This window comes from Moschus berezovskii, chromosome 6, assembly GCF_049115385.1.
Source record: "Moschus berezovskii isolate FMDL1 chromosome 6, NW_MosBer_1.0, whole genome shotgun sequence".
Classification (NCBI taxonomy): domain Eukaryota; kingdom Metazoa; phylum Chordata; class Mammalia; order Artiodactyla; family Moschidae; genus Moschus; species Moschus berezovskii.
The window spans coordinates 54,555,205-54,567,499 of NC_142465.1; the positions used below are offsets into that span (position 1 = coordinate 54,555,205).

Below are 12,295 nucleotides of genomic sequence, written 5' to 3' on the forward strand. Positions count from 1 at the left end.
TAAAAAAAATCATATCGCTATATGCACATATACACACACTCCTGACACCCGACACTTGGGCTTCCCAAGTGGCTCAGTGGTAAAGAATCCACCCGCCAATGCAGTAGATGTGGGTTCAATCCCTGGGTAGGGGAGATCTGGAGAAGGACATGGCAACCCACACCAGTGTTCTTGCCTGGAAAATCCCATGGACAGAGGAGCCTGATGGGTTATATATAGTCCATGTGGTTGCAAAGAGTTGGATATAACTTACTGACTGAGCATACACAGCATATATTTTATATACGTGCATATCTTTTAAGGTTTTTCAGGCCTAAGCAAATACTGAACATCAGTCAGCCTGTTAAAATGGCAGAACTAATCATTCCCTTCTTGGGATGTCCTTGGTGGTCCAGTGGTTAGGACTCTGTTTCCACTGCAGGGAGCACAGGTTTGATCCCTGGTCACAAACTAAGACCCTTAAGCTGAGAGGCACAGTCAAATAAACAAAAATCCTCTTCATTTCATCCTTCAAACTATCAAAGAAAATGTCCAATTTGAGAGAAAAACCTATGTATAATCATAATATTCTTCTATTTTATCCTCTGATAAAAGCCAAATTCTATAGTAAAAGTTATTTTTGGTCCTGTACAAACATTCAACCTTTACCCACATAATCTGCAGAAACTGAATTCAACAACATTCTCTCATTGTCTGCTCAACCAGCAAAGGATTACAAAAATGCTTCTCATCTGACACTGAGTAACTTTCAGGTGCTGCGCCCTGAAGAAAGAAAGATAAACCCATTGCTTTTTGTCCCCAGGGCCTCCCAAGGTAGCTGCTGGTCTAAAGACTTGTAAAAATAACTTGTTTTTTAATGCTTTTTTTTGGTGTGTGTGTGTTGGGGCTTCCCAGGTGGTGTTACTGGTAAAGAACCCATCTGCCAATACAGGAGACGTAAGAGATGCAGGTTCAATCCCTGGGTCAGCAAGATGCCCTGGAGGAGGGCATGGCAACCCACTCCAGTATTCTTGCCTGGAAGATCACACGGACAGAGGAGCTTGGTGGGCTATAATCCATAGAGTTGTAAAGAGTCAAACACAACTGAAGCGGCTTAGTATAAACTGCACCCTATGGACTACAGCCTGCCAGGTTCCTCTGTCCATGGGATTCTCCAGGCAGGAATACTGGAGTGGGTTGCCATGTACTTCTCCAGGGGATCTATCTTCCCAACCCAGAGACTGAACCCATATCTCTTCTATCTCCTGTATTGGCAGGCGGATTCTTTATCACTGTGTCACCTGGGAAGCTACGGCAGTGTTGTAAATCCTACAGTGGAAGCATGAAGAGAGTGCTGAGAGGACAGAGGAGGAACAGTAAGTTCTTCCCAGGTGAATCAGGGAAGGCTCCGATATGACACAGGAGCCAGCACAGTAGCTAAGTAGAATGACAGCTGAGGATGTGTGTGAGAAGGGTATTATGGGTAAAAGGAGGAGCCTGTACAAAGGCCCGAGGGTATGACTATCTGGAGAGTTCAGGGAGTTTACCAGAATGGCAGTTTGCTACACACTTCAGGGTCATAAGGCAGACAGGGGCTGGACCAATTATTAGGGGATTTAAAAGTAAATATTCTATAATGATAAGTAGTGTTATTTTTACTCATCTCTCATTATTGAGAATGCTTCAATTTATTTACTTAACAAGTTAAAAACAAGTGCATATCCTCCCCTCCCACCTGGGAATGTAATGTACAGCACAGGGAACATGTCAATAATACTATAATAACTTTGTATGGTGACAGATGGGTACTAGACTTATCTACTGTGGTGATTTTTTTGGTAATGCATAAAAATATCGCATCACTGTTGTACATCTAAACTAATATTGTATGTCAACTGTATAAAAAGAAAAAAATGCATATTAATCACATTTAGAAAGGATAGCTGTAGAAATATATTCTATAACTGATTATCAGAAAACATTTTCTGCCAAATATTTGACAAGCTTTTTTTAAGTGTTTAATACTAATTTAGATAAGAGAAGGTAGTGTCAGCTACATTTAGTAGAATACCGAGGATATGGAATGGAAGGATTTATAAGTACCATAAGGTGATGAGATTGCCTTTCATTTCACTATAACTAGACTTATATCTAATTCTGAATTAAAGTAGTTTAAAATGGACTTTCCTGGTGCTCCGGTGGTTAAGAAGGACCAATGCAGGGGATACAGATTACATGCGTGGTCCAGGAAGATGCCTTGAGGCAACTATGCCTGTTCACCACAACTCCTGAGCCCACTTGTCACAACTGCTGAAGCCCATGTTCCCGAGAGCCTGTGCTCTGCAACAAGAGAAGCCACCGCAATGAGAAGCCCGCACACGGCAACCAGCGAGTAACCTGCACGCAGCAATGAAGACTTGCTGCAGCCAAAATCAGGGCAGCCTAAAGAAAGTAGTTTAAAATGGCAAATTATTTAAAACACCTATATTTTACCTTTCTTGCATACTTTGTGGTCCACTATCTTGCAATTTATTTTGAAAAAGTATACCTTGTAAAAGATACTGTATCATTGAATCTTTACAAAGCAGCAGTTTAAAAAGGTGAAAATGCTAGCATTTTCTCATCTTACACCTCTCTATAAGCACTTGGTCGTGCGTGTGTGCTCAGTCGTGTCTGACTCTTTGTGATCCCATGGACTGTAGCTCACCAGGCTCCTCTGTCCATGGAATTTTCCAGACAATGATATTGGAGCGGGTTGCCATTTCCTTCTCCAGGGGATCTTCCCAACCCAGGGATCAAACCTGTATCTCCTGCATTGACAGGCGGGTTTTTTACCAGCTGAGCCACCAGGAAGCCCTATTATAAGCTCTTTACAGGATTTCAAACACAATATTAGCTTTACTGCCTCTGCCACATCCACTCTTTCTTAGCTGCTCTAACCTGGAAGAGATTCATTTTTAAACAAGATCAGATGCACAAATAGCTCTGAGTGCATTATTGAGAAATGGTAATCCTGCTCCCTTCAACACCCAGGGTCAGCTAGTTTCTGCCTACCTTCCCCTCATCACTCATCGACATGTTGCTTTTGATTGAAACTTCCTTCCCAGATCCTTGCTCACACTGTGTATCCCCTCCTCTGCTAAGTGTCCCCATGGTTTCGGTAAGAAGTGGAAGTACTAAAAGATGAAAACAGAAGACAATGGGCTGATGGGTTGAGGGAAAGAAAGCAGGTGGGAGTAGGAGAAGGATAAAGGGAAACAGCTTACTGAGAAAACAAAAGAGAAAAGAATCAAGCAGAGAAGAGAGATAAGAGAGGAGCAAAGGGGGACCCGGAGGTCCAATGGTTACGACTTCGCCTTACAAGGCTGGTGGTGTGGATTTGATCCCTGGTCAGGGAGCTAGGAGCCCACATGCAGTAAGGCCAAAAAAACAAAACAAAAGACTTTAAAAATGGTTCATATTAAAACACGTTTAAAAAGAAGACAAAGGAGCAAGGTAGGTGAGGGAGGCAAGGGAGACTTCAGTTCAGTTCAGTTTAGTCGCTCAGTCGTATCCGACTCTTTGCGACCCCATGAATCACAGCACGCCAGGCCTCCCTGTCCATCACCAACTCCCGGAGTTCACTCAAACTCATCTCCATCGAGTCGGTGATGCCATCCAGCCATCTCATTCTCTGTCGTCCCCTTCTCCTCCCACCCCCAATCCTTCCCAGCATCAGAGTCTTTTCCAGTGAGTCAACTCATCGCATGAGGTGGCCAAAGTATTGGAGTTTCAGCTTTAGCATCAGTCCTTCCAATGAACACCCAGGATTGATCTCCGTGCAGTCCAAGGGACTCTCAAGAGTCTTCTCCAGCAACACAGTTTAAAAGCATCAATTCTTCGGTGCTCAGCTTTCTTCACAGTCCAACTCTCACATCCATACGTGACTACTGGAAAAACCATAGCCTTGACTAGACGGACCTTTGTTGGCAAAGTAATGTCTCTGCTTTTTAATATACTATCTAGGTTGGTCATAACATTCCTTCCAAGGAGTAAGCGTCTTAGGATTCACAAATCAGACTTGGGCACCAGAGGAACTTGGAGAGAGCTTTGGTCTCCTCAAGCCTGTCTTCAGGCTCTCAGATTTTAAACAGTACATTTGCTTTCAATAATGCCAGCTATCAGGATTCTGTCATGGGCCAGCATAAGAACAAAATTTCAAGGTCAAACAAAGAAAAATTCTTTCCTTATGAGAACCAAAGTATACATTGCCTCAGATTTGTAAGATCCCCTCCCACCCCAAAACACACCCCTTTAAGTCTTTTAGAAACCCAAGTGAAATCACAGTTGGTTATGAATGTGTGTGTGCTTAGTCGCTCAATCGTGTCTGACTCTTTGTGACCCCATGGACTATAGCTCACCATGCTCCTCTCCATGGAATTTTCTAGGCAGGAATACTGGAGTGGGTTGCCATTTCCTTCTCCAGGGGGATTTCCTTACCCAGGGATCAAACCTGCATATCTTGAGTCTCTTGCTATGGCAGGTGGATTCTTTGCCACAGGGCCACCTGGGAAGCCCCTTGTTACCACTGTCACCATCCTAATTTTGGCCTCAAGGCTGCAGAGAGCTGATATCAGAGAGAAGCAAATGGCAACCCCCTCCAGTATTCTTGCCTGAAAATTCCCATGGATGGAGGAGCCTGGTGGGCTACAGTCCATGGAGTCAAAAAGAGTCAGACATGACTGAGCAACTTCACTTTCTTTCACTGCAGAAAGCTGAAGATGATACAAGCTATGTTGCATTTTATTTTGTAGTCCCACTGTGACTCCCTGATACAGTGCCTGGTGATAAGCACTTTACATGTGTTTACTGAATGATCAGATGAACATAATATTTAATGGAAAACCCCGAAAAGCTGGTAGAGTCCCTCAGAATTCTTTGCACCATCTTCCTTCTCTGTAAACATGAGCCTGATTCAGTAAGACCATAAGCTTTCCGCATCGACCCACAGTACAATTTTATTTTCCTTTGAAGTTTAGATGTTTCTGGCGAGAACCCACACTACTCACAGGCACAGCTGATGTTCTCTTGGCTGCCGGCATTCAGAAAGCTGTCTGAATGGATGGCACAGAGCCGTCTGCCACTCCACTGGATCCGTCTCTGGCACAGGTGCCAAGTCGCCCTGAGCTTAGGCAAGCCCCAGTCTGCAGGGCACTTCAGGCCCCGTTTCCTAGCCTGTGGCTCTCCTGAACGCCAGCAGTTCAGTACAGGATGAATACATTATTTCTTCTTCCCTCTGGTTACAGGGTTGGCTGGCCAGGATCCTCCCAGAGGCAGAGCACTCTGTCCAAACCCAATGAAACACTTCAGATTATTCTGCAGTCCCTTCCTGAGGTTGAAATAATATCTACTTACAGTCTTCAGACCTATGCATGAGAATTACTTATAGAGGAAGGGTCACAAACTTATCACCTTCAGAGGCCAGACCAGTCCCATAAATGAGTGAATCAAGCTGGGTATGTAATACTAAGGAAAGATAAGGATTGCTTAAGCAGGAATATATACCTCACCCAGCCACCAAACTCCAGGTAATGACTGCTGTATAGCATGCCAAATCTGACCTTTTTAGAGAGGAGCCAGAAATCTGATTTGGGGGTAAAATCACCAAATTTTAAAATATCAGCAACTAATTAGAACAAAACCAAATTGTCCAAACCATTGAAAATCCATCCTTGTGCCAGATTTTGCCTCTGGAATACCATTTTGTGATCACTGACAGAAATTCTAAGCTTTGTAGGTAAGATTAATAAAGAGAAACAAGATTCAGATTAATGATAACTTTTGGGCCCTCATGAGTGAGGCAACAATGTAAATGATATGTGGAAAACCAATCAAAATCATTTAAGGTGGCATACTTAGTGAATAATATTATTTCCTGGCTTTTTGTAACCTGGATGTGAAGTGGGATTTCTTCTAAAACTCTCATACTCGTTTTCTCGGAATTGAGAAAATTCTCTCCTGGGGCTCAGCCTAAATCTGGAAGATGGTCTGAAGTCTAATCTTATTGGAATAGTTTCTCAAGATGAGAACTGTACATGCTGACTCTGAGAATCAGAAAAAAGCACAATTGCTCCCAGTTCTGGTACAAATCCCATTAACCATCACTGCTATCAATGGCTCTATTGGACAATACGTGATTCCCATTTATATTCTGTTTCTCTCCTCTTTGGACATGTGTTAGACAAAAAGAAGAATCACAGAATCTCAAATGTACAATATGCTTAGAAATCACTGAGTCCAGTGATCAAACTCCCCCCTGAATCCAAGCCTGCCCAGAATTTACTATCTCTTTACCAAGAACAGTCTGTGCTACTGTTGGGCAACTCCAACCCTTAGAGAAATCTCCTTGAACTGAAACAAGAACCCCTCCACTGGTTCAACAAAAAATATACCAAATGCCAACAATACGACTCATGCTAGATGCTTTTATATAAAGATGAATAAACTGGGGCACCCTACCCCCTCAGAAAAGAACTCATAGAAATACTTTTCAAATTAAATATCAAACTTCCAAAGATACTTGTACGAGTAAGCGCACTCAAGAGACAAGGCAAAGTCGACCAATTAAAAAGTTCAGTATGTAAGACAACTCATGAGAAACGAATACTTAAAGGAAAAGGAAGGTTTAACAGTTATGGGGAAATGGTTATGAATACTCATATGAAACTTCTTTCAAAAACCATCTTTTTCTAATCACTCTGGAAACCAAGGCTAAAAGGAAGACCACTGCCAAGTTCATTACCTACTACAATAGGAGCAGATTTACTCACCCATCACCTCTGTACTTGAATCTCTGTACAAATCCAGATTTCAGTATCACCACCTTTTTTCACTTAACAAACCTTTCCTTTCATTAATAACTGTAACCTTGTTCTGCAGTGCTCTCCCTTAAGCTTAAATCAAGTAAAAGATATTCAGTCAACATCCTATCCACTTCTCTAAAATCTCAAATTGCCCAATTAAGAGAAAATCAAGAAAAAAAATTTGGTATATGGTAAAGTTCACATGACTGTTAGCTGCTGAGAAAAGCTGGCTCAATGCAAACTTGGTCATAAATTTGGCAGAAAGCTTTATTACTCCCACTAAGCACAAGTGATGGAGAAGGCAATGGCAAGCCACTCCAGTACTCTTGCCTAGAAAATCCCATGGATGGAGGAGCCTGGTAGGCTGCAGTCTGTGGGGTCGCTAAGGGTCGGACTCGACTGAGCGACTTCACTTTCACTTTTCACACATTGGAGAAGGAAATGGCAACCCACTCCAGTGTTCTTGCCTGGAGAATCTCAGGAATGGGGGAGCCTGGTGGGCTTCCGTCTGTGGGGTCACACAGAGTCGGACATGACTGAAGTGACTTAGCAGCAGCAGCAAGCACAAGTGAAAATTTCCTCTGTTACTATGATCATGCTACTGTGATTTGTTTTTCCTTTGAAAGGCAAGTTCAATTCTGAGTCCTGACCTTACGTAATTTACATAATATTATTTCTCAATTAAATCCAATTTCATAGGGTTGTGATGATTAAATTAGCTAATGCATGGAAAAAAAGAGCTTCCCACAGAAAACTATACAAATGGTACCTATGGTTATTGATATTATTATTACATCTGTTGGTCACAAAACATCTTCACACGTTTCTCAAGAATACATATTTTTGTGAGTTCTAACATACTGTATACTCCACTTGGGGGTGGTATTCATGCCTATTAAAAATCCAATTTTATTTTCTCCATCATTCATGTAAAAAGTACTCATTTTACAAGATTATAAAAGTAGAAAGAAGGAGGGAAATATCCATCTTGTAAATACATATGTTAATATGGTAAAATTACTTTCGGGCTTTCTAAAAATAGACGTGCTATGTTCTAAGTTGCTTCAGTCATGTCTGACTCTCTGCGACCCTATGGACTAAAGCCCTCCAGGCTCCTCTGTCCATGGGATTCTCCAAGCAAGAGTACTGGAGTGACTGCCATGCCTCTCTCCATTAAATTATACAGATGATTCTTTTAACTTAAAAACAATTGTTTATTACAACAAAAGCAGACACATAAATTGCAGTATGTTAGAAAATGTAATTTTAAAAATTTACTTAATTTTCTATCCCCAAGAAATAAATTTATAGCACTTTGTTGCATAATCATCCACCAAATATTTTCTCATATGTAAAGCTCTAGGTTATATTCATTTTGATTTTCCAACTGCTAGTGATTTCTTCACACATGTTTTTTGGTGTAGAAGGCAATACAATTCCACCTGTACACAGGTAAAAATTTGACAGCATCTCTAACAACCATCACTGGTCCCCTCCAAAGGGCTGGCCTCTTTATTACATTACTTCTAATCCTTACAATAGTCCTGCAAAATATATTCCAATATCCTTATTCTGCAGGGCTAGACTTCAATCCATCTTTGACTCCTATATTTTCTCCCCTTGTAATAGTAAAAAGTTAAAGGAGATTACATATTCTATATCTGAAAACAACTAAATAAACTCAGTTGATCCAAATCCTTATTAGGGGAGCAGAGAAAATAATATGGTTCTCATTTTACAAAATTTTACAAAGTTACATAGTAAAGATGTATAGGGTTGAGTCTTAAAAAGTTAAGTGTGTTGAGGACACCACCATTTTAATGCAGAGATAACCCTCTGCCTCTGAGAAATACTTAGAGTTGGGATTTTACATAAGATAAAAACACCCTCAAGCCCTCTGCAAGCAATCACTGGTGAGTTGTTCCTCGAGTTTATTTCAAAGAGAAAACTCATAATGTAACTAGGGAGTTTCAGAGCCTCAGTGTATAAACACAGTGTAACTTCCCCTGGGGTTTAAAAGCCCTGCTTATCAGGCTATTGGGAAAGATAAACTGGTAATCAATCCATTGACCTGGATGAGAATGCCAGTTTTGTCACTAAATTCCTCCGTGACCTTGGGCAAGTGCCTCACCCTCTTCTGGGCTCAAGTGACTGCATCATGAAAACAGGGTATAAAAAACACCCATCTTCATTTCAGTTCAGTTGCTCAGTTGTGTCCAACTCTTTGTGATCCCATGGACCACAGCATGCCAGAACTCCCTGCCTATTACCAACTCACGGAGCTTGCTCAAACTCATGTCCATCGAGTTGGTGATGTCATCCAACCATCTCATCCTCTGTCGTCCCCTCCTCCTCCCACCTTCAATCTTGCCCAGCATCAGGGTCTTTTCCAATGAGTTGGCTCTTTGCATCAGGGGGCCAAAGTACTGGAGCGTCAGCTTCAGCATCAGTCCTTCCACTGAATATTCAGGACTGATTTCCTTTAGGATCGACTGTTTGATCTCTTTGCAGTCAAAGGGACTCTCAAGAATCTTCTCCAACACCACAGTTCAAAAACATTAATTATTTGGCACTCAGCTTTCCTAATGGTCCAACTCTCACATCCATACATGACTACTGGAAAACCACAGCCTTGACTAGATGGACCTTTGTTGGTAAAGTAATGTCTCTGCTTTTTAATATGCTGTCTAGGTTTGTCATAGCTTTTCTACCAAGGAGCAAGTGCCTTCTAATTTCATGGCTGCAGGCACCATCTGCTGTGATTTTGGAGGCCAAGAAAATACTCACACTATTGTCAGAAGGATGAAGGTATGAGTGACAAAGGGCTTACAAAATTTAATTTTCCATTCATATGTAAGATATCTAATAAAAGTAATGACAACTATAATAATAATAATGTATTACTATGGTGAAATATCTGGAGAAGGCAATGGCAACCCACTCTAGTACTCTTGCCTGAGAAATCCCACGGACAGAGGAGCCTAGCGGGCTATAGCGGGCTACAGTCCATGGGGTTGCAAAGAGTCGGACATGACTGAGCAGTTACTCACAGCCATACAGTGAAATATGGTTGAGTGAATTTGTCAAGCATAAATCTATTTTATATGAATTAACTCATTTAATTTTCATAACAATTCTAGTAAGTATTATTATTACCACAATTTAAAAATGTATTTATTTATTTTTGGCTGCACTGGGTCTTCCTTGCTCCTTGCATTGCGCAGGCTTTCTCTGGTTGTGGCAAGTGGGGTCTATCCTTCGTTCTGGTGCACGGGCTTCTCATTGTGGTGGCTTCTCCTGTTACAGAGCACAGACTCTAGGTGCTTGGGCTTCAGTGGTTGTGGTGCGTGGGCATAGTTGCTCCAAGGCATGTAGAATCCTCCTGGACCAGGAATCAAACCTGTGTCCCCTGCACTGGCAGGTGGATTCTAATCCACTCTGCCACCAGGGAAGTCCTATTACCTCAGGTTTTTTTTTTTTTTTTAACCACAAGTAAGATCTTTTATTTGTCACCATTAACAGTCTGCATTTTAAACTGATTCTTGAACTGGTGGCTCATATCCATCAGCTCGTTCAACTTTAGCACCTGTCTCATCCCCAGTAGCTTTTCCAGAACTATTACCTTCACCATGTAGCTCTGTGAGTTTTCCCAATTCAAATTTGGGCTTCTTCAGCATTTTTACTTTTCTAACGAAGACATCATGGAGTGGATAAATAGATTGGCAAACTTTTTCTATGTCTTTTCCAATGCTATCTGGAATCAATTTATTGACCACCTCTTGCAAGTCATTTGTCTGCACCTCTCGGGTCATGATTTCCGTCATCTTCTTGCGGATCTGGTGCATCTGCTGGTGCTGGGCATAAGAGGTCTTCCGAATCTGATTGTTGTGCTTTTTAGTAAAACCCACACAAAACAGATGAAGCAAATAACCATCGGTAGTCTTGACATCAACGTGAGCTTCAATCATGGTCTGCCATTTTTTGACCATGGAGCACATTTTGTCACGGGTGAGATTCATACCATTAAAATTAGTCAGGCAGTTTTTGCCCTGAACATCCTCAGTAATTAGCTTGAATTTTCTAAATGCTACTTCATCATTCTGCAGATCAGCAAGACTCACTTCAAAAACACGACCTTTGAGGCCATCAGATGTGATTTTGGTTCCTTGAGTTCTTGTGACCAGTGTTTTCCCAATATTCCTTATACTGAACATAGCTGGTACTTTCACATCATACCAATCTTTTTTAGAAAATGGGTCAACCACTTTCTTCCTGGCTCCCTTTTTGCCTCCTTTCGTAAGGCACCTGTTCTTGTCGACTGCCATAGTGCCGCTCAGAGAGTCAAAAGGATTACCTCAGTTTTACAGAGGAGTAAACTGAAAGAGATGGCATACCAGACCACCTGACCTGCCTCTTGAGAAACCTATATGCAGGTCAGGAAGCAACAGTTAGAATTGGACATGGAACAACAGACTGGTTCCAAATAGGAAAAGGAGTACATCAACGTTGTATATTGTCACCCTGCTTATTTAATTTATATGCAGAGTACATCATGAGGAACGCTGGGCTGGAAGAAGCACAAGCTGGAATCAAGATTGCCGGGAGAAATATCAATAACCTCAGATATGCAGATGACACCACCCTTATGGCAGAAAGTGAAGAGGAACTCAAAGGCCTCTTGATGAAAGTGAAAGAGGAGAGTGAAAAGGTTGGCTTGAAGCTCAACAGTCAGAAAACTAAGATCATGGCATCTGGTCCCATCACTTCATGGGAAATAGATGGGGAAACAGTGGAAACAGTGTCAGACTTTATTTTTTTGGGCTCCGAAATCACTGCAGATGCTGATTGCAGCCAGGAAATTAAAAGACGCTTACTCCTTGGAAGGAAAGTTATGACCAACCTAGATAGCATATTAAAAAGCAGAGACATTACTTTGCCAACCAAGTTCCGTCTAGTCAAGGCTATGGTTTTTCCCGTGGTCATGTATGGATGTGAGAGTTGGACTGTGAAGAAAGCTGATCGCCGAAGAATTGATGCTTTTGAACTGTGGTGCTGGAGAAGACTCTTGAGAGTCCCTTGGACTGCAAGGAGATCCAGCCAGTCCATTCTAAAGGAGATCAATCCTGGGTGTTCATTGGAAGGACTGATGCTGAAGCTGAAGCTCCAATACTTTGGCCACCTCATGCGAAGAGTTGACTTACTGGAAAAGACTCTGATGCTGGGAGGGATTGGGGGCGGGAGGAGACGGGGACAACAGAGAATGAAATGGCTGGATGGCATCACCGACTCGATGGACATGAGTTTGAGTGAACTCCGGCAGTTGGTGATGGACAGGGAGGCCTGATGTGCTGTGATTCATGGGGTCGCAAAGAGTCGGACACAACTGAGCGACTGAACTGAACTGAACTGAAACTGAGGCAAAAAGAGGTTGAGAACTTGCCCATGGTCACTTGGCCAGCAGGCAAAGCTGGGTT

The 12,295-nt window shown here is 42.0% G+C and overlaps 1 protein-coding gene and 1 pseudogene across 1 annotated transcript in view; both read right to left on the reverse strand.

Moving 5' to 3' along the window:
• Nucleotides 1–12,295, reverse strand: part of SRGAP1 (SLIT-ROBO Rho GTPase activating protein 1) — a 327,863-nt gene that overhangs the window by 183,580 nt on the left and 131,988 nt on the right. The gene's annotated exons all lie outside the window — the stretch shown is intronic.
• On the reverse strand, nt 10,027–11,427 carry LOC129536623 (small ribosomal subunit protein eS1 pseudogene; annotated as a pseudogene).